Source organism: Orbicella faveolata, unplaced genomic scaffold (genome assembly GCF_042242905.1).
Source record: "Orbicella faveolata isolate gen_17 unplaced genomic scaffold, um_ofav_v1 contig_1, whole genome shotgun sequence".
In the NCBI taxonomy this organism is placed as follows: domain Eukaryota; kingdom Metazoa; phylum Cnidaria; class Anthozoa; order Scleractinia; family Merulinidae; genus Orbicella; species Orbicella faveolata.
This window is the reverse complement of record NW_028301536.1, coordinates 35303774-35328796: the sequence shown is the minus strand read 5'-3', so window position 1 is coordinate 35328796 and position 25023 is coordinate 35303774. Positions and strand designations below refer to the sequence as shown.

Below are 25023 nucleotides of genomic sequence, written 5' to 3'. Positions count from 1 at the left end.
TGTTTACCAAGCTATAATTTTTCTGTCTTCAAACATTTTTCTTTATTAATTACTGGGGAATCCTGAAATACTTGTTCCATGCATTTGGTTCTGTAATTATCCCTTTTATTATTCCTAAATCTTTTTATGAAAGGAACATATCATTTAGTATCCTCTCCAAGGAAGATGGCATTCATTTCATCCAGGAAAAAAACTTCTTCACGTTGATGTACATTGCCACGTCACACTGTCCCCAGCCAGAGAATCAAGTCATTGAAAGAGAGGAGGAGAGCTGTGAAAATCTGAGGTCTAGCTGTGTAAAAAAAGAGGAAAAAATGTAAAATTAAATTAAGCTATACTTTGGCTTCATCCTTTGAATACTTATTACATTGCAAGAAGAAATGTCATTAACTTAGTATCTGCACTGTTCATACATTATACAATACTGCGTAGAGCATTGAAGACTACGCGACTTCTTTCAACCTATATTGTGAATACCTCAGTCATTTTGCTAGCTTTGTAACTGGGAAGTTTAAATCATGTAGTACAACATAATCATGAAGTACAACAAAAGGATTGTTACTTCTTGAGGTTTCACTCAATAAAAAATAAATAAATAAAAACATTTCATTAACCTCATCATCATCTGACTAATTAATCCCAAAAAAGTCTGCCTTCAGGTCAAAAAATAATTTTACACGATAACCTTTAAAAACTCTTTCAAAACAACGCAATTAGTCCATTCAATAACAACAAACCTTAGTGTACATCTGTCATATCAGATTCTTGCACTGCTGCAAGAACTTTTCAATTGTAGACAACACAAGCCAGAGGATATATCCAAACGTAGAAAGAAATGTGTCACCTTGAATAGTATGCTGATATCCGGACTGGACATAAGTTGGCTACGCTTTTAAAACGTTCATTGTATGTAAGATTTATATCCTGAAATCTACAAAATTAAGCTCATTTGTAGTACAGTGTCAACGGTTTTCGTCACTTATTTATATGAACATGGCAGACAAAAAAACCTAACGGGTCTCTTCCCAGAGGCAAGTCAAGATATGACGGGTAATTCAAATGATAGTGAACAAAATCTTCAACTTTTCAAATGTAGACTCATCGAGCCAAAAAGTTTCCCAAGTCACACGAACTAGTAAATGTTGCCAATTGCAAAAATCAACCATTTACGGAAGGAAAGGAAGGAAAACTTGGCTTACCTTTCAACATAGCTTTCCATTATGCTGTGTTCATTGTGTTAAGTCATCTGTACTCCAATATCTGCAGCAGAAGAGTATTGTAAATAAGCTAAGCAGGTGCTTCCGCTCGGCACAAAATGAACACGACACCAACGGACAAAATAAATCACAACACAAAGAATAACACTCAAAGAAGGAAACAAAACCAGGCTAACATTTGCAACATACTTACTTTTGCTTAATCCGGATTCTCTGCGACAAGTAGAAGTTCTAACTGGGTAAAAATCCACAATATTTCTTGTTGTTCGATGCTCTCCCGCTTGCAAAATATTCAGACATTTTCGAAACTCGTTTGCAGCCGCAAATTGTCAGCGGCGAGCGCTTGAGCATGCTCCAAGACAACGGATTTTTCAGCCAATCAGCGGTTTTTCCGCCGTGCCCCCCAATACTTGAAATGGCGCGCGCTTGCGGTCTCCGTCCCCAATTATGACTCCTGATTTCGAGCAACTTTTTGCATTCTGAACAATTTCAAGTTTTCCATCAATTTTGACTGAGAAATCAGAGCAGCTTTTAGTGCTTAAATTGGCCTTGCGATCATATTTCATAATTTAGTGCTTAAATTGGCCTTGCTTCCATATTTCATAATGTTTCAAAAGACAATTTATTAATTCTTTAATTTCCCCTGGGGTAGATCATGGGTGCGCGATGCATGAAGCCGATCAGCGGTTTTTTGTTTTGTTTTTTTTTAAATCAAAATGGCAAACGAAGATTCACACTCGACTGACTCCTCACTCGAGTGTCTCGGGGGAAGAATTTTTACAGGATTAATATTATTATTGACGCGTAGTCTTTACTCATACATTTTTTGGTTTTAATTGAGAACAAAGCTTATTTAGCAACGCTGGTTACGCCGCAAAATTGTACAAAAATGAATAGAAATCTTACTTTTGTTGTACTTTTGGAGCAACTTTCGTCACAAAGGCAACTTTTGAGCAACTTTTTGAGAAACTGCGTGCAACTTGTTGGGAAATCTTGAGCAACTTGTGGAAAGCCCTATTGTCGCTAGCGTTCGAACTATTCCTAACCTAAGGAGTAACCTGGGGTTGAAACGATTGATCCCAATTTCCAATAGAACACGACCTTAGGTCCTGAGATTGGAAAGTGGTCTTAGGTGTTAGTTCTTTGCTCATAAGTCTTCATAGGTCTTAGGTCTTTTGTACAGAATAAGAATCAGTTAGACTTCATCCAATGAAAATTCATTTACAGACAACTTGAGTAGTGACGTCGTGCTTGGCGCCCAAGCCTTCAACATGGCGACCACAAAGGTTCCTCGAGTCCTTGCTGCGGAGATTTGGTCGTGTCATAATTTGGTTGAAACGTAAGTATAGTTCAAACAACGTACGTTTTTGCTTACAATACATCCTATGCTCTCTTCAATATTTTTTTCCTCACGTATACACTTAAACGCTCGATAGAAAGCGGCCTACAGAGAAAATCTTAGAAGTGAAATCTTGTGTAAGCATGAATATGTTTAGTGTCTGAATGTTTACTCTCATGTAAAGAATCGTCTAAAGCAACGCGCTTGCCTTCGAACAAAGCCAAGCGCAATATTTATTTTCGCATGGACGAGGCGCGGAAGAAAATTAGTCGAAATTCGAACTACTTCAAGCGGTTCCCTTTAAATGAAAACCCAGTCTTGTGAGTCGGTCTGTAGGGAGATTACGTAAGTCGCAGCACGTTTTGGTTAAAAGTGTGCGTGCGCTCTGGTAAATTTCGGCAGTACGTGAGTTCGTTGTGTAAAAAAGTTCGATTCTCTTACTGAATAGCTCCGAGTTCAGAACACAACAATTAACAGTTGTGTGCCGGATACGCCGGAAGAGTCAGTGCAGCCAAATTCCATCTTGTTTAGCGAGTATCAATGAGTTTAGGCCAGGAAGCGACTGGAAATATTATGTGAAGCGACTCAAAATGTTCTGCGAAGTAAACAGCATTCATATGGAGGAGCGTACAGCAAGCATACTTATTATATCGCACAAATACCGGTATTCAAATTTCGCAAAGCCGAATAACAAGAGTCGGAATTAGGCAGTTGTAGCACTTTGCCAAGCTACAAATTTGTAAATCTGGTTTCAAAGATAACGCGAGAAAGCCAGTCGTGATCGCTTTGTTCTGTTTTTGTCTTTTGTGGATTACGAACCATTAAAATGCAAATTTCTGGCGAAAGCGTCTTTGACATTACAAACGCGGCGGAGAGTTTAAAAAAAAGGATGCCGCGGCCGCCGGATTTCATGGTAACCTCAAAGACGTCAAAACAAGTAGAACGAACTTTCCCTGATATTTTCAGGTGCGGAAAAACAAAGTATTCTCCCGAAAATTGTCAGTTGACCTGTCTGTTGACCTGCACCTCTTTTGTCCTTAGTGCGAGGGGCATTGCTTGTTTTATTTACCTTTAATTATGTTTCGCATTGCCGATTATAAAGAACCTTGTTAACAAGCAGGTCGCCCCAAAATTGTTTTCATCGGAAGGCAGGATGACTTGTCGCGAATTCCAGGAGCTTGGTCACTTAAGCAATAGACCACTCTTTCTGTCGGTTTACCGCCGCAATAAACCACGCGGGATGCTGGGAGAACGCGAGAAAAGCTTGTAAATCACGAGAAAGTGTTCTATTGCTTTTATGAAAACGTTTGTAAAAGAAAATAGTGTTGCTTACTCTCATCAAAATCATGAGAAGACGCGACAAGTCAATCACGTCGACTGAAAGAATAAAAGCACAGACTCAGCGCCCGTCACAAAATATGCAGAGCAAAGTGACGAAGACATTTAGCGCTCTAATAGTTTTAAAAAAAGAAAAGAAAAGGCTATAGGTGAAAGGCATAAAGTATATTTATGCATTAAAAAATACTGTAACGGGGAAATGCAGAAATTCGTACCCGGCATCAGTCATCAGGAAAATAGAAGACTGTCCGAAAATTTTGTAAGTAGTACAAACTTCATACGCTTGGCAAAGTGATTCAACGATAACTTTCAAAAGTTTTGCAAATGGAATAAAGGCTAATTACAAAATTTATTCAGAATTTATTTGCTTCTGTTGAAGGCTATGAAGTCCTTTTTTCCATGTCTGTATTTTGCTGAGTGAAAACTATAACATCAAACAGGAAACCATATTCGTTCATCGTGTTATGCAACAACAACAAGCTTTATTACGCATGCACGCATTGAGCTTAATTAACCACGGAGCGATCCTATATAACGAGGCTGGGGTGTTCAGCCTGCCAATCACAAATCCCAACAGACGACGAATGCTCCCATTTGATTGGCTTATTCCCTCAGGTCTAATTTTAGCGCGTTGCCACAAAATTCTGCATAGCGATCGGGTTTAATTTTCTGTTTTATTTTACAAGTAATTAAACAATGCCTTTTGAACTAAATGAACGATAGCTTCAGGAGAAGAGTTTGCAAAGAAAATTGACTTTTTAAATTTCAACTTCATAAATTTTGTTCCTCTACTTGCGACAGCCTATCGTATGAATTCGAACTGCTCACTCAAATTAATAAATGCCGTGTCTAGTTCTTCTGATGCCAGAGTGTCTTTACTCCTTCGAGGATTAGCGCGGTTGCGAAATAAGTTTGGAAACTAAAACTCGTAAAAAAAAACCCCAGATACAAACAGACTGCGAAGGTAATATATAATATCTACGGTAATATGGTTATTCCTCGGCCAGTTATCTAAAAGAGGTTCCATGAGGTGAACATTATAGGGACTTTGAGATACGCTACGGCGAGGTGTTACTACGGTACTTTGGCCGTGAGGAACTAGGCTGATAACGATGTTTTACCCGCCAAACTAAAATGATTAAGATTTTGTTGTACGGCAACGGTATGTGCAGTCTCTACGTGTCTTGATAAAAATGACTACTTTCAAGGAAACCAGAGATTGTTCTAATTTCATAAGAAATATGCTTGATGAACGACAATGATTTCCTTCTCCTTTATCCATTTGAAATATTTGTTTATTTATTTACAGTGTCCCCAATTAGCACATTAGTGCTAAATAAATCGACACTTAAATAAAGTGATTATTATTATTATTATTATTATTATTATTATTATTACTATTATTATTATTATTATTGTCTTACATCTCTCAGAACTCAGATTTGCCTTTTAGAACTTGATAGAACCGCCTGTAATTCCAACCACAAAACAAAATATAAATTCTGATATAAAAAAGCTTGATTTCATCACGGACAGGTTGTTCGTACAACGATTGCGTGATAAGCCCTACAATACAAAACTTTCGATTATAATAAAATACATTTTGAACAGTAATAAACAATTATAGCTCAGATTAGGGCATACGAAGCTTTTGTTATCTACAGCTGTTCGGCCCGATACTAATATGACTGAATTGATCATCTCGCGGTAGGTGTTAAAATCTTCAAAATTTCTGTACAAATGACAAAGAAACAGAGATCTTAGAACTGATTTTTATGATTGAGAACTTTATCTTCAAACTAGGCTGTTCAAACAGTGAAAAGAGCGTTAAAATGAGAAGTAAACAGCAGGCTTATACTCACTTAGTGAAGAGTACGTGAAACCAGGCACTTTCCTGTAGTAGAAAGCAAGGCTACGGCGGGAAAGCAGTACTGGTACCCGCGTCATGACGTCACCGGAAGCGATCTTTACTATCTGCCGCCGTACAACAGCCTAGCCGTACCATATCTTAAAGTCCCTATTAGCTGCTATTGTATTGTTGCTGCTAATATTCAGTCGACCTTTTACGAACGCAATTTTTGTTTTCATTGAAGTAAGCCATGAGTCTTCTGTCTCCTTTCTAACTTCAATATCCAAGCGACATCTCACTTTGCCATTTTTCAAGTTCTCTTGTTTCTTCGTAGTACTTTTTGTTTCCAATTTCTTTGCTCTGAATATACTTTCATATAAAACAGTTTGAGGAATACCTCAGTACTGTTCAATTTGCATTTTGTTTGCACCATCATTACCTTCATAAATCTGAATAATTTTAAATATCCCACTAATATCCGTCTGTGTTCACAGGCTAACCAAAATCACCTGTGAGAGATTTGTTGTCGTTGTCGGCATGCTGAGGTAAATGGAAACAGATAGCTCGTTGATCGCTGGCATCAGCTTTGTTATTTTAGTTAGCGGCGAAATTTGAATGTTCCGTGAAGTGACAAGGATAATTCATCGTTTTTGTCCTTCCAAAGGCATCTTCTAACGTGTTAATATGAGTTTTATTTTCACTATATTTTTACTATTTACCTTATATTATTCTAAGTAAATGACTCCGTTGTTTTAAAGAAAAAACACTCTTTCTCCACGACTTCTCTAATGAGACCGTATTTCGGCTATCCGCCATTCCACAAAAAAGCCAACAAAGTGCTTCAAAGGTGGCATGTCCTTGCCTTTTATAGAATCGCTCTGTGTTTAAGCTTAAGCTTAAACGTAAAACGGTTGTTGGAAGCTGTTCATTACATTTGTTATCCGTAGTGTTCTGAGTTCTCTAATTCGCGCGTAGAGCTGTCAAGATCTTCGCTTTCGACCTCGGCAAATCGTCTCTTCTTGTAGGACACCTCTTCCTCTGCACTGCTGTTTTTATTCGTTTGCTTAGATTGTGATTTATTTTGATTTTGATTTTCGCTTTCTGACCTTTTCAGACCAAACGCCGACATAAGGTCGAAGGTGGGGAATTTTTCGCCGCTCTCTTCGGCCATTACGGAACCGGTGACGTAACCACTTTTCTTTGAGTCTACCAGTACAATAGAACATTGACCAATCAGAGCGCGCGTAGTATCTTAGTTATTGTTATATAAAGTGCTCGGAAAAGCATGCCTGACAGAAACCAAAACCCAAGGAAGAGATCTTAATAAAAAGAGGAATAAACCCGGTTGCTTCCATGACGTTGACGAGACGAAACTGTGGATGAAACAGTTTGGCCAATGCTTTCCATTGTTGATTCTCAGAGGAGATGTACATGTTGATCGTGCGAGCCCGCGCTAATTGATGGAAGGTCAGTGGATATGGAGCTGGATACTGGTGTTTCGGTGACGAACATAGCGAAGACTGTATGGATTGTTGTACTGGCAGAAAATCCTTCAGATGCAAGCTGGCGTGAAGTTGCGCATTTATTCAGGCCATCACGTTTCAGTTGCTGGAGAGGCTCTCGTATGTGTATATTTTATACCTTTCAAGAAGCCCGCTTTCCATTTATTGTTACTGGAGGTGATGGTCCAGCACTTGTGGGGCGAAACTGGTTGGCCGTTGTCAGGTTGGGTTGTAAGCAGATAAAACAGATTTCTCAGGAACCATTCCTACAATAGTTTCTTAGCATGCAAACTGTTTGATGGAGCCTTGGGTACGATCTAAGGAGTGACCGCATATCTCAAGCTGAAAGCAAAAGCCACCCCGCAGGCCAGTTCCTTTTGCTCTGAGACAGAAGATTGAAGAAGAGCCCAAGAGACTGGGAAGAACGAGGACAAGGTAGACTGAGTTTTCTGTTGGGCTACGCCTATTTTTCCAGTTTTAAGGCCAGATGATCTTTAGTGATCACGAGGTCAATATTAAGGCTACTTTGGACGTACTTGAGTATCCCATTCCACCGGAGGAAGAGCTCTTTTCGCCGCTAAATGAATGGTGAGAAGTCTTTAAAACTAGATTTGTCCTTGGCATGCCGAGAAGTGTTGTTAAATGAAGAGCCCGGGCAGTATGTCACAATTTTACGTTTATTAAAATGCTCATCTGGCTTATCTGGATTGGTGGTAGGTCCAGCCATTTCCAGCAAGTAATGGAGTCTATCATGAGTGGCCTAATGGAGTTGGTGTGGATCGCTGTTGGGTTCAGTGACTTGGGCCATCTTGGCAATTTGGACAACAACAACAACAACAACTTTAATTTCTCAATATAAATGTAAATATTACAACATTTTCAGTTAATTTGATATAGGCAGCACGTTTTAGGTGAAGTAACTGTTATGATTTTGTTTGAATCATGAGACTGAAGGCCAAATAAACCGTTAGGTTTTCGAGTTAGCCTCCAGCCTGGTCAGTTATGTTTAATTGTAAGACAGGAGAGATGAAGGACAATTTGGAGAGCGCTTTGAAACCCTGAAATAGTTTGGGTGTTTAGGGCTATTGACTAACCAATACCCTGTTCTAACCCCTTTAAGCTCAAGATGGATCTTGCCGCTGACAGAAACCAGTGAAAAACAATTGCGCGAGTCTTTCGACTAAACCCTACACACTGGTGGCGGGTCTTCAGCAAACCATACAGGTGTGCAAGCTGGGAGCCTTTGGGGCGCACAGACGAATTCTGCGGACAGTGGCTTAGAGGATTTTCCTTTTTTTAGGAGTGTATGATAATGTTGAGTTGTCTGCCTCTAGTCTTCGTCCTCTCTGGGTCAAGCGCTCTGAATTTCGCCGGTTGTATCAATTACACTATTCGAGTACTATGAAGACGTTGATTATCGAAAATAAATTTTATGTATCAAAAATATTTTCACCAAGGGATTACAGGGATAACAAAGAAACAGTCTCCTGCAACAAATTTGCATCAATCCTATGCACTGGTCAGAGTAATTAATTAAAATGGTTCACGACCAAACGACCGAACGAGAGAGCGAGGAGGGAATGTCCAGTTGAATACATATAGTTTTTGTTCCCAGTACTATGTGTTGTCGCCTCGGTAATAATTATGGATAAATACAGTAAGAATGAACGAAATATTTGATAGGGTTTCAACCTAAAAGTACATGTCACAGTTGTATGTATCCTTTAAGTTGTAAGAATAGCTCATGTGAACATGAATGAGGGTTTTTTAAAATGATTTTTTAGAATGTTTTAGTCTAAAGAAATTTGCTCAGTCGAACTGTTGAAACGCTTTAACAAGGTCAGGAAGAATACCCGTGCGGATTCCTTCTTCAAAGTACATGTATTTTACATTTCAAATGGGTTAAGTTTTAAATGTTTTAATGTCATTTTTTGTTTATTTTCAGTTGTTGATATTTATTTTGGATAATAACAACCTCTTAGAAAGCCACGAACCACATCCAATTCCCAACCAGAGACCTGACAAAGCTTCAGCTGACTTCGAAGGAAAACTATTGGAAGAAAAATACGCAGTAAGTAACTTTGGCAACGAAAAATTACAAAACGTAGAGCTACTGAGCTAGGTAATAATAATATAGAACTGAAAATGAACAATGATAGGGTAGATGGCCATTACTATAGCTTTGCCTGGATTTAACGATCTTGGACGTTCGGTGACCCCTATTTTTCTTTTGATGAATCATTTTCTCTACTGATTTTCTACGTTTTGCGAAAAACTGAAGAAAATCTATCGATTAGAAGTTCGAATTTTTTTCAAAATGCACCACCGAATTCCGTTCTTTTTAGCTCTGCGTTTATCTGTGCTGCGGTTTCAAATGCCTCTTGAAGTGTTAAGTTTTCTGAAAACGTTGGCAACATTTGGAATTATTTACGCAACAGACCCACTTCTACAAAATATGACTAACATCTTGAAGAAGAAACCACCCCCGGCAATCACACCATCTTCAGAAGAATTGGTAGGAATGTTCTTTGGATAGGCTGATCCTCCTGACTTACACGTTGGCTTCGCAGTTTTACCTTACATCAAAGGCCTAACTGAACCTCTCTCAAGACTTCTAAGAAACAATGGAATACAAACTACAAGCAGACCCCTTAAGACATTACAACAAGAGTTTTTTTCTCCGAAATCAAGACCACCCGCGGAACTACAAACAAATGTCGTTTACAAGATCCCATGCGCCGATTGCCCGTGGAGTTATATCGGTGAGACTGGTAGATGTTTACAAACAAGGAAGAAAGAACATATTAGAAACACAAAAACCTTCAAAAAAGGTTCTAATATTGCTTCACATGCCTCGTTGAACGACCATTCCATCGACTTTGACAATGCACGCGTGATTGACAAGGGAAATTTCCGTGTTAGAAAAACTTTGGAATCCTGGCACACAGCAATTACGAACCATGCTGACAATAATGCGAAACAATTACCAAGAAAATATTCAGTTTTATTTTGAACCTCACATTAGCATTTTTACTCGCACACAAGCATTTCTATTGTTTTTATTATAATTTTGTTTTTTCACACTTTTCTTAGTATATATTTCAACGTTCGCGCTTTCTATCTATTACTCGTTAAAGACCACAGACTGGTAGTCGAAAGCTCGTTTTAAACAAATTTTTAACCAGAGATCGTTTTTCTGTTTTTCCAAATGACTAAGATCGTTTGCCTCCGTTGACTCACCTTCGATATTTTTAACTATAAACGCTTGTAGACCATGCTGAATTAGGTGCACAAATTTTCCAAAATCAGAGTAGCTTTCCACACGCTTATTCTCTGAAAAGAAGTCGACGACCCCCAATATTTTTTTTTTTCATTTCTGACACAATTAACTCGTTATCTGACTGCAGTAAAAATTTTAAAGAAATCTATCGACTGGAAAATTTTTGCGTGAACGTCCTTAACCGGCGCGGAAAGTCATTTGCAACAATAACGTTCCTTCTAATGTAGCTGATATCATTTGCTTAAAATTACATGAATTAATACCTATGATATTCCAAGACATTTTACGAGAAAGTAGTTAAAAGTTAATTACCATTACCAATGTTCATAGATATATTTTGGAGTCCACCGTCACCCTGTCGCGTGCTTGTCAAAATCATTACCGTCGTCAACGATACGAAATTAATTGTACCATTTTTATGTAGTCTCATTTCCCCTCTCCTCTACGTCTTAAAAATTTCTTTAACGAAAAAATTCTCCTCTCACCTCTAGCCGTTGACTGGCCGCTTCGAAAACAGGGAGAAGAAGCTGAGAACATTTGTTCTCCTTAGGGGGTAAGATAGATATGAAGCCGTCATTACGAAGCTGTCAATGTTCCCCATTCTGTTTTGAGTGACTGATTTTGAAGACAAGAGTGTTTGAGCAGCACCGAGGTTCAAGCATATCTCGGGTATGTAAAATTTAGAAGCTTCAGGCCGCATAGTGTCGAAAATTTTAATAAGTAAACTGCATGTCGTTTTCAGTTTTGAAGCATGTCGCTAGGTAGAGTTAGCGCCGGCCTGCTTTCGACAATGACGACTAATGACGACTTCTTAAAGAACAGAAAGCCATTGATGAGTAGTTTTGTGGTCGTCAGTGATACTAAATAATATCAGCGAGGAAGTAAATTCTTCGCAGAGTATTTACGAAGGAAAATAGCCTCAATTGTGTTTATACAGATAAGCTAATTTAACTCCTAAGCCTCGCTTTCGAAGTGCCAATTTGGTCGCCTGTGAATGCCTGTTGCTTTATGCCATCGATTCAACACCAATCGAAATCCATTTGAGCATGATTTGCGTTTACAAGCTTATGCATTTGGTCGCCTCATACTCTCGATGGACAACCTTGATATTTTCATCAAAAAGTAGTCTGTTCAGAGACTATTTCGTCTTGAGTTCGTCGTGATCAAAGGTAAAAGTAGTATTAGCCGCAACCCTCTCGCCCTCTAAAAGAAAATAACTCGTAGCAAAAAAGTAGACGTCTGTAGACAGACTAAGCCTGAAAAGGAGACTTAAAACGCCTTTTCAATCGGAAATTCAGTTCCATTGGAAGAGTTCGGACATGTGAAAAGACTTGTGAAAACACACTCTCAAAAAGTTCGGGATGACTTTGGAGCTTATTATAATACGCCGTTTCCAATCTAAATCAGAACGTACCAACTGATTGCCGGATAAGCACTTAAATCTAGACAGGCTCGAGCTATAGCACGATAGCTTTTAATCGGAGGCTTTTAAACATATATGTTAGGGTGGATTGGGGGTGCGTTTCAGTTATTATTATTTCTCTCGAGCTGAATCTTATTTGCGTTCACATAAATGCACTTTTTTTTGAAATAATAAGCAGTTGGAAGTAAAAGCTAGCTATTGGCTATTCCCACTTATTAGTTACAGAAATTAGACTAACTAGCCCAGGCAGAAATTGTATCTGACAGAAAAGAAAGCGATTTAGTTCTAATAGCCTGCAAATATATCTAACGAATTCGCAAAAACATGCCCGCGTTGACTCAAAGACAGTCCCAGCGGCCAGAAGTCCTCAGACCACCCCCCTGGCTAGGAGATTGGCCAATCACGCATGCACGTAGCATGGACCACTCCAGCAGGGTGCCACGTCAACACAGAAGCCTCAAACAAGGTCAAACAACTGAGTAAAATACCCAGAAACACAGTCAACATCAAGCTTATTTAACACTGAAAACTCAAGATCTAGCTAGTTGGGGGTGTCAGTAAAAGACACCCTCCCCTCCCTCCTGCTTTTGACAGCTGGCCCCCACCAAGCCACCAGCAGATAGGCCAGTCATTGGGCCATGTGCCCAGCCTAGCCTTGACGGAGCCTCCCTGGGTTTAAGGTCGCTGGCTTAGCCTGGATTCGGGCTTCTGTTTCCACACGCTCATGTCTAATTCCACGCAACAATATACTTTTGTCACTTCTGTCAACGCAATGTTATTCTGAGAATTCTGCATGAACAATAATATTATATATTCACCCTCTCCACACCCAGCATTGTTGACAGAAAAAAAAATACTCTTTAGCACTTTGTTAACTATTCCCATTGCTTCCCAAAAGGTCTCAAAGGAAGATACCTCGGTTCCAAATTAAAACCTCTAGGGCCAGAGGCAAGGAAAAAATGTATACCGCATAGTAACCGTCTCTTTTTTTTTCGGGGGGGGGGGGGGTGGTTCTAAAGTCAAAGTGATCCGAAACTACTGCGTTCTAAAAGTTGCTAATAACAGGATATTTATCAAATGATACTAGGGAAGAATATCCTGAATACTTTTTTGTCGTTCCCAGTATGGTGCAATAGGTTGCGTTAAAATGTTGCGTGGGTTTTACGGGGCCCAGTGAACCTGGCAGGAAGCAAAAGATGACTCTCAAATTTAACGCATATGAAAGCTAGCGTTTTGTATCTGCAGCGCACAAACGTCTGCGCGCCGCTTATACATTCCACTTGGAATATAATGCTGCTTTCTCGGTTTTCCATTTATCTCTTCCATCTATGAATTTTCTTCACACCTTTATTTAATCGCCTAACATTGGAGAGCCTTTTTGCTGGTTGTTGAGTGTAACTATAGGCCAGGACGTACGTGCCTTATAACGTTGGGACCTTTGTCCCACACGAATGCAGCAGTACTTACTCGCAATAATTTCTCCTTTTTCTCTTCACAGATTTTGCAACCAATTAACCGCACAGCCAGCATGCCTCGTCGACGAATTTTATGTGTTGGTCTTATTGCCCTTGATATTGTCAACACCTGTGAACGTTATCCGGACGAAGATGAAGACATCAGAGCCATTTCCCAGAGATGGCAGGCCGGAGGAAATGCCTGTACCAATGCCGCGGTGTTGACTCAGTTAGGAATGGAGTGTGAATTCCTGGGTTCCTTGTCCCGTGGGTTGGAGGCTGATTTTGTCTGTAAGCATCTGTTTCAACGGGGAGTACGTTACGACAACTGCGTTCAGCATTCTGGCTGCGGAACTCCCACGTCATTTGTAACCCTGAGCCTGGCGACTGGCAGCCGAACCGTCGTCCATTCAAGAAATAACCTTCCAGAGCTTACCGTGTCTGCTTTCGAAAAAGTCAACTTGTCAGACTTTGACTGGATTCACTTTGAAGGCAGAAGAAACGAGGCCGAGATCGTGAAAATGATAGACAGTATTGAAGAATTTAACGCCGCTCAATCTCCCAAGGACAGGATTGTTGTATCTGTGGAATTAGAAAAACCGAGAAACAGTCTTATGCAGTTGTTGGATAAAGCAGATGTCGTGTTCACGAGCAAGGACTTCGCACAGTTCCTTGGCTTTTCCTCGCCTTACGAGACTGTCAGGTCTCTACGAAGTAAAATCAAGTCTGGTGCTACAATAATTTGTGCTTGGGGAGCAAAGGGTGCGGATGGCGCAGGTCCTGATGGTGAAGTAAAACATAGCAACGCCTACCCCCCTGAGAAAGTTGTGGACACCCTTGGAGCCGGTGACACTTTCACTGCTGGTGCCATTTACAGTCTCATCCAAGGGTCCTCGACAGAAGACACTTTGATCTTTGCCTGTAGATTGGCAGGATTCAAGTGTGGTATGAACGGAAATGATGGTCTTGTTGAAGCGCTGTCTCGTCATAATATCTGTTATTAACATCTGTCACACTCCCGCCCGTGCTTAAGTTATTGGGAAGTTCACATCGGAAAAGCGTCACACTCCCGTCCGTGTTTAAGTTATTGGAGAGTTATGTTTACATCGGAAAAGTGTCACACTCCCGTCCGTGTTTAAGTTACTATGAAAAGAAAAATAAAGAAATTGGAAAAGGAATGAACGTTCCGATGCGATTATTAAAATTTCCTGAATCAGAAAGGAAGGCATTGAACGGACTCATTTAATACTTTAGTGGCAAGAGCCAAATATGTGACCACTTAAACTTATTCACAGTCATTCTTTCTTGCGCTTATACCTCCAATCAGAAGCCAAGAAAAGTCATCTTAGACTTCTGATTGGACAATCTGAGCGTATGAAAATGTGAATTAATAACTTGAGCCAAATCGGAGTTTCAAGAATTAGTGCTGTGTGCATGCGTTTTTAACCCAAATGTATTCTTTTCTTCTGTTTTCTTTTTTAACAAACAAAAGAAGAGATTAAACTAGGGACATTTTCGCGGTTAGTTTTTCTCATTTGCATTACAATGTAATTCAACGTACGTGAATGCAAGCTAGTTTCAGGCTGAAACTACAATATTGCCTGAAATTGTCTCTCACACACGCTAGATTACATTGTAATGCAAATGAGAAACGTTAATCGTAAAAAGGGCTATTAAGAATTATCACTCTTTTAGGCTCCTTGCTGCATTACTAAGCGATATCCAGTCATTCGAAGCTAGCATAAGGGCTCTCGCGATGGGTAAAAATCGAAAATATCCTTGCGCAGAAGAATAATTTGTAATATTCCATCGACCAGGACAATGTACTGCTTGTCACTTTATTTTTTCCTGTCCTAAAAATATCCATTCAAAGTAGAATAAGAGGAACAATATAAAAATTGCTGGAAAATATATATATATTTTTCCCTCTCACTCGAGCAGAAGCACTGTTCAGCGAAATACCGATTTTTGGGATACTCGCCTTTTCGGAACTTCCGACTCTTCCAACCAAAAGCCGTTTCTCCCCTAATTGTACCCTCGATTTCTTGAAGTACACGATTTTTCAAACCGATTCTTGTCTCCCTTGGGGATTCGAACAATCGGGGTTCTACTGTGTATAATACCGACCGTCTGCTGGCATTACAGGTCGGTTGACAATTGAGAGAAGAAAATCGAGACTTACAAGCCTGCTTTTTCCTTTATATGTGCCAACGTTCAGAAAAATCTGACACGTTTATCTCGTGAGGACGCAAGGTCAGAATAAAATAACAGAACTTTCTCAAACCCCCTTTTCTTCCACATTTTTCGTACTCTACGGAGTGGATTTGGATGATGCTAAATAACAACATGATATTCTGATTCTTGTGAAAGCAAACACGAAACATTTTAACTTGGCAAATCCGGTGTTCTTAAACTTCCGAATTTGTTCAGTTTAAAGCGATCAGCGGCAATATCACGAGATAGGGAAATTATCTTTTCACATCACAAAAATCGTGCCCGTGTTTGTCTTGTTTGGTTCCATTTACTTCGCTTTATTTACGAAATAAAACATTACGTTATTTTCACGACAACTTAGTAATAAATTAAGGGAAGATATCTGTGAACAAACACTGCTTTTGTTATTTTATAGATAACAAGTAACATGAGAGAACTCTTTGCTTTACCAACCAATATTTCAGTCGGTTGGTACAGTAACAACAATAGGTGCCGGAATAGCGGTTAGGAGCAGCGTTAAAAGATAAATATTTGAATTCAAGCGGGAATATAGGACAATCGTGACCAAGGATCTTTCTTCCGTTACCAGTAGATTGAAATATTTTCAAGGTTTAGATATGAAAAAAAAACCTTTACGCGTAAACAGCCGGTTTGGGATATATACAACTCATATATTCTAACACTAGATTTTTCTTAACTCTCTGTTACTTTTCTTTTTCAATAAACTGTGCTGTCAGTGTTAATTTTTCTTTAGAGCTCCAAACAGAGGTAAACTAATTATTCGCAATTATTCGGCAGGGCAGTTCTGCATTAACACGTGGTTATTCAAAAGAAATTAACATTTCAAATTTAAATTTTGCAATTTGTTTATGTTCAGGCAAAATTCAGTCCGAATAAAGAAAACCCTCATTTTCGAATTGGTTAGACGGAATGTTGCTAAAACCATGTTTCCAATGTTCATATGTTCAACTGCAGGTGAGTAAACGTTGCTATTATAAGAAGTGCGAAAACTAATTAACAACTTGCTAGACAGGAAAAAAAATTATACTGTCATCCCACTGGGACTTTATAGAATAATGTTTGTAAGGCTGTTGATCTTGTCAATGGAAACAATTTCAATCCTTAGAGGGAAATTTTTTAACTACATTGCCCCAGGATTGCCAGTTTGCTGTATGAGTTTCTGCACCGGAACATTATGAGATGATGAGACGGGTGAACTGAACATTCAATTTTTTGTGCAATCGTCAAGCACCGCGTAAAATAAACACAGACATAGTGCACCCAAAGCGGCTTTTGAAAACAACTGCCTGGCGATAGAAGATCGAACCTAAAATGTTGATAAGATGGCTTTTATTTTAGCAGAATGAACCATACGACGGCGAGATACAATGCTCAAGAACAAAGACTGTTTATCCCTCGGTGTGGAAAACAATTATTTCTGAATAACAATTAATTATTTTGACTTCCTTTGGACAATGAACCAGGTTGAATCGATTTGTACTTATGTGTTAAAGATAGTGCTAAAAAGAAAGGGAAGAAAAAATTAAATCGCTTGTAAATTTTTAATTTGTTCTCTTATTTTATCGACAGAATGGCCACCTGGTGACAATGTCGGCGTAATAACCACTGAAACTACAGTTAACATAGCAACTCGCTCAACTGTCTTTGTAGTTGATGACAGAACCGAACCTTCACTCGAAGCTTTAAATTCGCCTCTTTCTCCCAGGTATGGCTATATCTGTCTTCTGCCCTAAATCACCTTTTTATTTTAATGTTTTAATGGCTATCCTTCTTAACGTTTATTACTTGAGGCCTGGTTTTCACTCGTGACGTTAGATGAGCGCAAAGCACACAAGAATCCATGCAAAATTAAAACTGGGAAAAACAAACTCGATGTAAGGGCAAGGGTGGGATAATTACGAGAGGTGTTTACTTGCAATTGCGTTTGCATGTCTCGGTCGGGTGTTTCTATGGACCGTTGGGACTGTCTTCACGTAGGGTCGCTAGAAAAAGCCGGGCAGTTACGTTTGGCGTCTGCTTGAACTATTTTAGTGATGTGACACAAAATACCCCCTTCCTTACTGAAAGATCTTGTTAAAGCGGTGAATACTGAATGTAAAACCTGCTCATGCAAATTCTGTACTATTATTTGTTCCATTGTTTAATTGTAGTAGCCTCGGTTCCCATGAGAGACTGTAGCTTTGGACTAGTGACTCAGGAGCCCGTTTCTCGATCGCCAAAGACTCCGTAACTTTACAGACCCGAAGCCATAATTATTTTAAGACTAAATCTAAAGAATAGCAGTGCGGGTTTTAACTCAATAAACAGCCCATTTGTTTCGTTACCTGACAGTTTTATGGTTTAAATTTCAAAACTATTAATATCTCGACCTTGAATGTAAACCAGTTTTTCGTGACCGGTAAGTACTGAGACTTTCAAGAAAGGGGCGACAGAATATCTTAGCTTCGACTACTAGTTGAAAAATTTGGAATTCTTTTTACAAGGTGTACCTGTGTCCGCTGACAGAAATATCATAGTTTCATACCTTTTTGGTGCGTGTCTTTATATTTTCTTATGTTTTTATTTCTCCTGACCATCTGGCACGGAGACAAATAACTAACTCTAGCTATTTTACTCGCGTCGAATTTCCGAAGATCACTTTTGAGGACTTTTACAGTTGATAGATCGAACTGCAGGGATTCAGAAACACCGGCCGATATTATTTACCAATAACAGCTTTTTGAATGAATCAGACGAACACAAAAGCGTCTCGCAAATCGTCTTTTGGCTGGATTTATTGAGACGAAATATTAAAATTCTCAAAAATTCCGATCACCCGTGCATGTTGTCTAGTTGGGGACAGGAGCAAAGCGTTTCCCTAGCTTGAGCAAAACCTATATTCCACTTTAATTGAAATGGATCAAACAGTTCGGAAATCGAAATTTCAGTTATGGAGTGTCATACATGAACATATAATACGTCCATCATTATGAAGGACAACCAGCCTAATAAACATTCGTCTTGTAGTCATATGTCAACACAACGTTCGAAAACAGTGGACCTTTGGCGATATTGTTATGTTAATACAAGTTTACTTCAATTCAGTTTCTCAATGTCTCTACAGTATTCAATAATTAGCATTGGAGTTGACACGCATTCAAAACTGGGGGATATTACATACACAGAGTAAACATGTCTTTTGACACGACGAGAAGCTAAAAATAATCAAAAAGAAGGTAGAGAGAACAAGAAAATATCTGAGTTTGGATATATAATGTTAAAAAGCATTTCCGCCCGTTTGCAGTTTTGCTATTAGGGAGTTTAAGAAGCTACGACGGCGAAGCCCAGGACAACGTCAATAAAAACAAAATGAATTTATGCTTTATCTACGAATCTAGCGATACCCTTAAGTCGTTTACTTTGTTTATCACTGTCAAAACTATCACGAAACTGAATCTGGGGCACGAAGATAAATTTTAAATAGAAATTTATAAAATTAGCCGTCGTGGCTCACGTTCTTCAGACAAAGCAGAATTTAAGCCTCGTCTACGCGAGAAATTTTTATATGACAAATATATTTGATTCGGTAGATGGCTCAGCAAATATTTGTCACCAGTTCAAAGTTTAGTGCGCCAGTAATGACTTTGGACAGCAGAGATACGCGGAAACAAGGCGAGGCTGCTTAGTCGCTTCCCAAAATCTTGGTGCTCACGAGCACATTTGCCTCATTTTATGTGACGAGTCGTCTTCACGAGTAATTTTTTGTATGTGGTCAATTTTATTTGTCACATAAAAGGTAACACGTCAGGTTTTCAACAAATTTATTTGCCACATAAAAATTGGCCAATTTTACTCATCTACAGGCGAGCGAATAAGAATTGTGACGTAAAAATTGCGGCATTAAAACTGCTCGTTTAGACGAGGCCTAAGTCATTTCAAGTTGTTGTTTTGCAGAGGACGGCAAATAAATGTACCGAAATTATAACGCACGCGCACAGCCATCCTTGGACTTTGGATTGGACCTTGTGTGACTTAACACGGACATAAACGCACGCGGCACTCGAAGGGAGCTGGAGAGTCAGAAAAAGAGTGGATTGTAAACCTGGGGGTGGTGCTCGTCGTCTCGTTTAAGGGTGTAATTCAAGGATTCTGGTCTCACTTAAGGTGTTCATGACGAAACCCCACTATTCTTAGCTGTCAAAGTATCTTTTAGGGTGCACTCGAAGAAATAATAATCATCATCGCTCTTATTTCCATTTTTAGGCTCGATTTCCGTCAATCCCTCGAGTCTGGTCTAATAGCACAGGCTCGTTCCCTGATCAGCGGCCGGTAATCGAGCCTGTTCAGTTTTAAGTTGCATTTTTTAGGGGTCAAATAAAACTCGAGCCACACCCAAATTGCAAATTTAATGCAAATTTTCAACGAACTTCCTCACCCCGAGCTGAGAACATGAGTAAAGCATGGTAAACCAAGTTAAACGATCTTTTGGGTTTTGAATGTAAACGACAACAGCTTGAATTTCAACCTCGTTCTCTGAGGCCGAGATCCTTGTGGTCAACATCCAAAAATTGTACAAATCTGAGAGTTTGGTATAGTTTGGTATATGATAACCATGTCAAATAAGTGGCTATACCAGGCTTATCACGTGATCAATTGCAAATGACTCGGTTGGGCTGAACAGATAGAACTGGTACAAATGTGATTACTACCGTCTGATACAAGCAAATGCAAATACAGTCATGTTACATACACTGGTTTTTAGTTATTAAAAATCTCAAACGTTTTCAGAGCTTATGTCAACAACTTATATTTAACTTAAAGAAATTGTTCCTGGTTGGTTTCCATAGCTACACTTAGCAAATGTTAAATATGAATAATTATTCAGGATACGAGAAACTGCTTGTACATGTGTTACATTGATAACTAAAGTTAGATTTCTTCGTCTTCTTCGCTGTCATCTGAGACAAACTCCTCGATAGAATCTTCACATCTGTTGTCACAGTCTAATAGCTTGCACACATCCGTGCACTTCAAACCATTTTCCAGGCAACTGCAGGGAGGAAGTTGACATGGCCTTGTACATGAGCAAGTCAGTAGTTCTAGCAACGGCTGTAGGGGCTGGGTCACCGCTCATCCAGTCAATGGCAAAGTGATCACCGTCCTCGCGCCAGCCAAAACCAATGGGAGTCGTGTCCCTTGCCAGCTTTGCAGACTTCGCTTCCAAATGGCTGCTTGGAAGTTTGCGTGAGCCGCATGCTTGAACAAGCAGTCAACACAAGGTGGTAATTGGGTGGAGTCGATGTTACCCTTCTTGGCGCAGAATAAACTGTACCTCAGCTCATTAATGTTATCAGTTCCTGGTTGAGAGCAGTAGAGCTTACATGTAAACTCTTGAAGGCTCTGAAAAAGCATATCTGGTAGAACCCATTCCATCCCCAGCTGCTTGAACATTTCTTGGTAAGATGTCTGTTACTTGACAAGTCGTAGGGCTGTTATCTTTTCCCTTCCAGCGAAGGCACTTACTGTATCACAACCAGTGAAAGCATGCATACCAATTAGGCATTTGCAAAGTTCTACTCCTACCGCTGCCACCACACTGGAGACACTGACATATCTAGTTCTTGCCTGCGCTCCACACTTGACACACATGGATGCCAAATGAAGCAATTAAACGCCAGGCAAAGGAAGAATACGTCTGTATCTTCTGATGTCACAGCCACCGCCTTGTAGTCCGATTTAGCTGCATGAGCTGCGTGTAGAATAAGCCTGGTATCAACTTCTTCCAGTGTGGAGTTGAGCTCTTCAACTATATTGGCAGCTGGTGAGCTAATCTCGTAACAGTCACTTTCGCATGCCACGAAAAGTGACCTTGCCTGTCAACTTTGTTCTGTATTAATCCCGTCTCCACCCCTTTACTACAAACTGTGAGAAGGCCTTTTTATTTTTTGGATTCAAAAGGAATTTTCTCCACTGCTGCAGCTTGTGTTCGGATGCGTCCGCATGTAGTCGCACTAAGACCCTTTAAAGGTTTTTTCTTCGCCCGTTTTCAAGAGCCTCTTGGCGGGTAACTTCTACAAATCTTCTAGAACGAGGACCGCAACCATCTTCTGCATTGTAAGTGGGAAGATTTTCTGCATCCAGTGCCTCGACACTCCTCTTTTTGGTCTGAACTATCTGCGTTGATAGTTGTGGAAGTTGTGGTCCGAACTGCCTCGCCTGCACCACTATTCCATTTACGCTATGCGATGTTCCTTCACCCGATAACGTTTTCTCTAGGTGGTCAATGTTATTCCATGCCAAAGTAGTGCCAACAGGAGGCTGGGTGCTATCTGACAATGGGATTTCACTTGTTGATGTCATTTTCTTAAGGCACTGTGCAGTGTTGATTTCTTTAAGCTGGGAACAGGCGATTCCGTGGCCGCAACGATTAAGCATTTGGATGAGTTCAACGTTATCTGTCAGGGTCTTCACAGCATAGGGAAGAGGGATCTGTTGGGATGGCTTAATCTTTCCTCTGCTCACTCCAAACATCAGATCTTGGGCGAAGGATTTCATCAATCTCCGCACTCTTGGATGACAGTTTTTATCTAGCCACTCTATTTTTTCCAGTCAGACACGTTTGCAAGAACGAACCCTGCTCTTTGGGAACATTCATTGCGCTCTTAGCGAGATCTGAAGGGCGTGGAGACTATGACATCCTGTTTTCTGTTCTTGAAATAGCTTTGCGAATGTCAGTAGCAGCCCGGTGTATATTTGAACTCCGAAAAAACTGGCTTGCATTGTCCTGTTTTTCCAGAAGAAGGGTTGTTATGTATTTGGCTACATGAAGTGTGTCAAATTGGCGGGAAATATGAAGACACTGGTGGTTTCTAACAGATTTTCAAAGAGGAGGACATCGCCAAATTCTGCCTGGAGATTCCGTCTGGTGTGCTTCCTTGTGGATAACTTGATTTCGTCAACAGCCAAAGACGTGAGATACGCACGATAGAAGTAGTTCTGTCATTTCAGTCAATCCTACTATTTTCTCGTCGGCAAGAACATCCGATCTGATGTAATCGAAAAGCATCTGGTAAGCCTCTGACTTGAGATTAGCAACTCATCTTCTAGTGATTCACCACAGCCATCGGAAGCTCCGGTGGGACGTGCCTCAGCCCTAGTATAGCCCTTGTAACATGTCCTGTGGTAACAAGCTTCAGCTGTTACGATTTCACGCGACGCAATTGCGAGAATCCTGTTGTCCTTCTTTTCCATGGTTGATTTTCTAATTGAGTGATCTGCACGCAAATCTCTGCATTGTTCCAAGGGTTCCCGATTTCTTGTTCCCTTCAGATACTTCTTTTCACAGAATATGCAGACATGTTCGTAAGTTGTGCTGGTGGTAGGGGACTGTCGGATCGAGTTCCTCTGAGCTGCCGTTGGTTGTTGGTCGTCAGTTCAGCTTGTTGCTTTGAAATTGTTTCCAAGCGCTTTTTCATGGTAAACACGCTACGACATTTTCTGTGATAGTAAATGTTGGGATTTCTCCTTCATTTAATGTCTCAGCAATGTCAAGGTGTTTACGAACAGCAGCTGCTCGCCTCTTACAAGTGTGCCTCAGCACTCCTCATCTTTTGGTCTAGTTCCGTATCATCGTCAGTACAGTGAATTGTACATGCACAACTGGACTGTTCTGAACGTGATCGCTTTTGATCGATGTTTTTTGTTCTTCAGGCGTGACATTTCCTCTTTTTGTGCCACCTATTCAGTCATGCAAGGTTTTACGTCAATATTAAGACTTAAAGGTTTTAAAAAAGCCATTTTTAAACCGGTTTAATTTAAGCGCTGAAGTTTGTATTTATTTATTCAGGTGTTCGTTCTTCACCAAACATAATTTTATATAAACAACAAAAGCAGCACAAAAGACCATCCGCACTGGTCATTGTAAATTAGCTTTGTCACTATATATGAATGAAATCATCTTTAGCAATGTATGAAATTATTATTTAATATCATTTTCCTTTTGATGCATTTCAAACTCCATATTTTTCAAAATCTCTCATTATGTCATCTACTGCTACACCTTTCGTATAAAATGACGAATGATATATACTCGAACGCCAATTTCGAGGATCTGTAAGTTTTTTGTCAAAAATCGACACTATCAGCTTAATATTTAGTTCATTGATTTCTCTAAATGTTTACCTAAATGCTTACTGTTTATTTATCCCCTGAAAAATTTTCTCGTTTCTATAAGGAACCAAACTGGCCCTACACACTTGTCAAGAATGCCGCCATCTTGGATTTACCCATGATACAATGTGAATGACACTGTTGGTTGCTTTTTAGTTTTTCGTGTAATCCTGACACAAATTTCTACTTCTTACAACTTCGAGGAGAAATAAAAATGCTTTCCTTTTTTTTTAATATCTAAAATACTGATAAAACGATCTTGACCATATATTTAGAGGATTGATCTTCTTGTAAGCCTCGTTTCCATGCTGAAGCTATTTTTTGCGAAATTTTAAATTTAAAAAATTCACACAAAGCTACTCATTCAGAAAGGTTATCACACAAATTTGAAAACAACTCATGCAGTAATATCAGCTGATAACACTTAGGTCTTGTCCTTAGGTTTGGTACCGAAAAAGTACTAAAAGAAGCCCGTAATTGCACTTGAACGCATGCGCACATACTGTTTCCAGTTTTTTTTTTTCGTCCAGAGTGTCGGACGTTCGGTCACCGCTGACCTGAGATACGAGGGGTCTGGTAACGAGATGGCGGGAATTTTGGCATGGCGGTAATCCGGTCACATGTCTTGACACAGCAACACGGAGGTGACGTCGCCGACAAGACAGGGCAAAAATTTCTTGCGAACACAAACCTGTTCAGTGTGTCAGTATCGATGTTAGAATCTGTATCAAGCAAGCGGATGTGTTTCTACTGTTCTAAGTTACTCAGTCATTAACCCGCATTGGGTAAACGTTCACTTAGTAAAATCGGTTAGACGTGAAAAATACACGCTGTAAGGAAAGTCGTAATTCCTCAGTTAAAACCAAGGCATTAAGGGCTTGGGAAGAAAAACAGCATTCACTGTTTTCCCTGAAAAATGCAGATAAGTACTGAATTACAAATATTTGGTGTGGGGAGTGATATCATGATCGAAGTTTTCCGGCAAAAGTTTTTACGAAATCACCGGCCATCGAATAGGCCCTCTGCGAGAACAATTCCTCAAATCACTTTCCATTTCGACAGAGACTATTGTAGCCCAGTTATACCATAGTCAGTAGCTACTAACTATGGTCATACATAGCTAGCCATTAAATTTGACATACAGAAAAACTCTGCGTGTCTGACTTGAAAACGTTTTCATCGGGTTTTTCACACAAGGTCTTTTAAGATGTGCCATAAAGCTATGTTCTCTCTCAACT

At 39.7% G+C, this 25023-nt stretch overlaps 1 long non-coding RNA gene and 1 pseudogene across 4 annotated transcripts; one reads left to right on the top strand and one right to left on the bottom strand.

Moving 5' to 3' along the window:
• Positions 1-17: 17 nt before the first annotated feature.
• On the bottom strand, positions 18-1647 carry LOC149118883 (uncharacterized). Of its 2 annotated transcripts, none has more exons than XR_016202212.1 (3): positions 1411-1647; positions 1200-1260; positions 18-931 (listed from the first exon to the last, which is right to left on the bottom strand). It is a non-coding gene; the product is annotated as an uncharacterized LOC149118883 (long non-coding RNA). The 2 variants fall into 2 exon arrangements; XR_016202210.1 differs by having other exon boundaries at positions 18-288; positions 1411-1639.
• An 836-nt stretch (positions 1648-2483) lies between these two features.
• LOC149118882 (ketohexokinase pseudogene) lies at positions 2484-14622 on the top strand (annotated as a pseudogene). 2 transcript variants are annotated; one of them, XR_016205561.1, is made up of 3 exons: positions 2484-2556; positions 9191-9316; positions 13447-14622. The product of XR_016205561.1 is annotated as a ketohexokinase pseudogene, transcript variant X1 (transcript). The 2 variants fall into 2 exon arrangements; XR_016205563.1 differs by lacking the exons at positions 2484-2556; positions 9191-9316 and adding an exon at positions 10633-11194.
• Positions 14623-25023: the final 10401 nt, after the last annotated feature.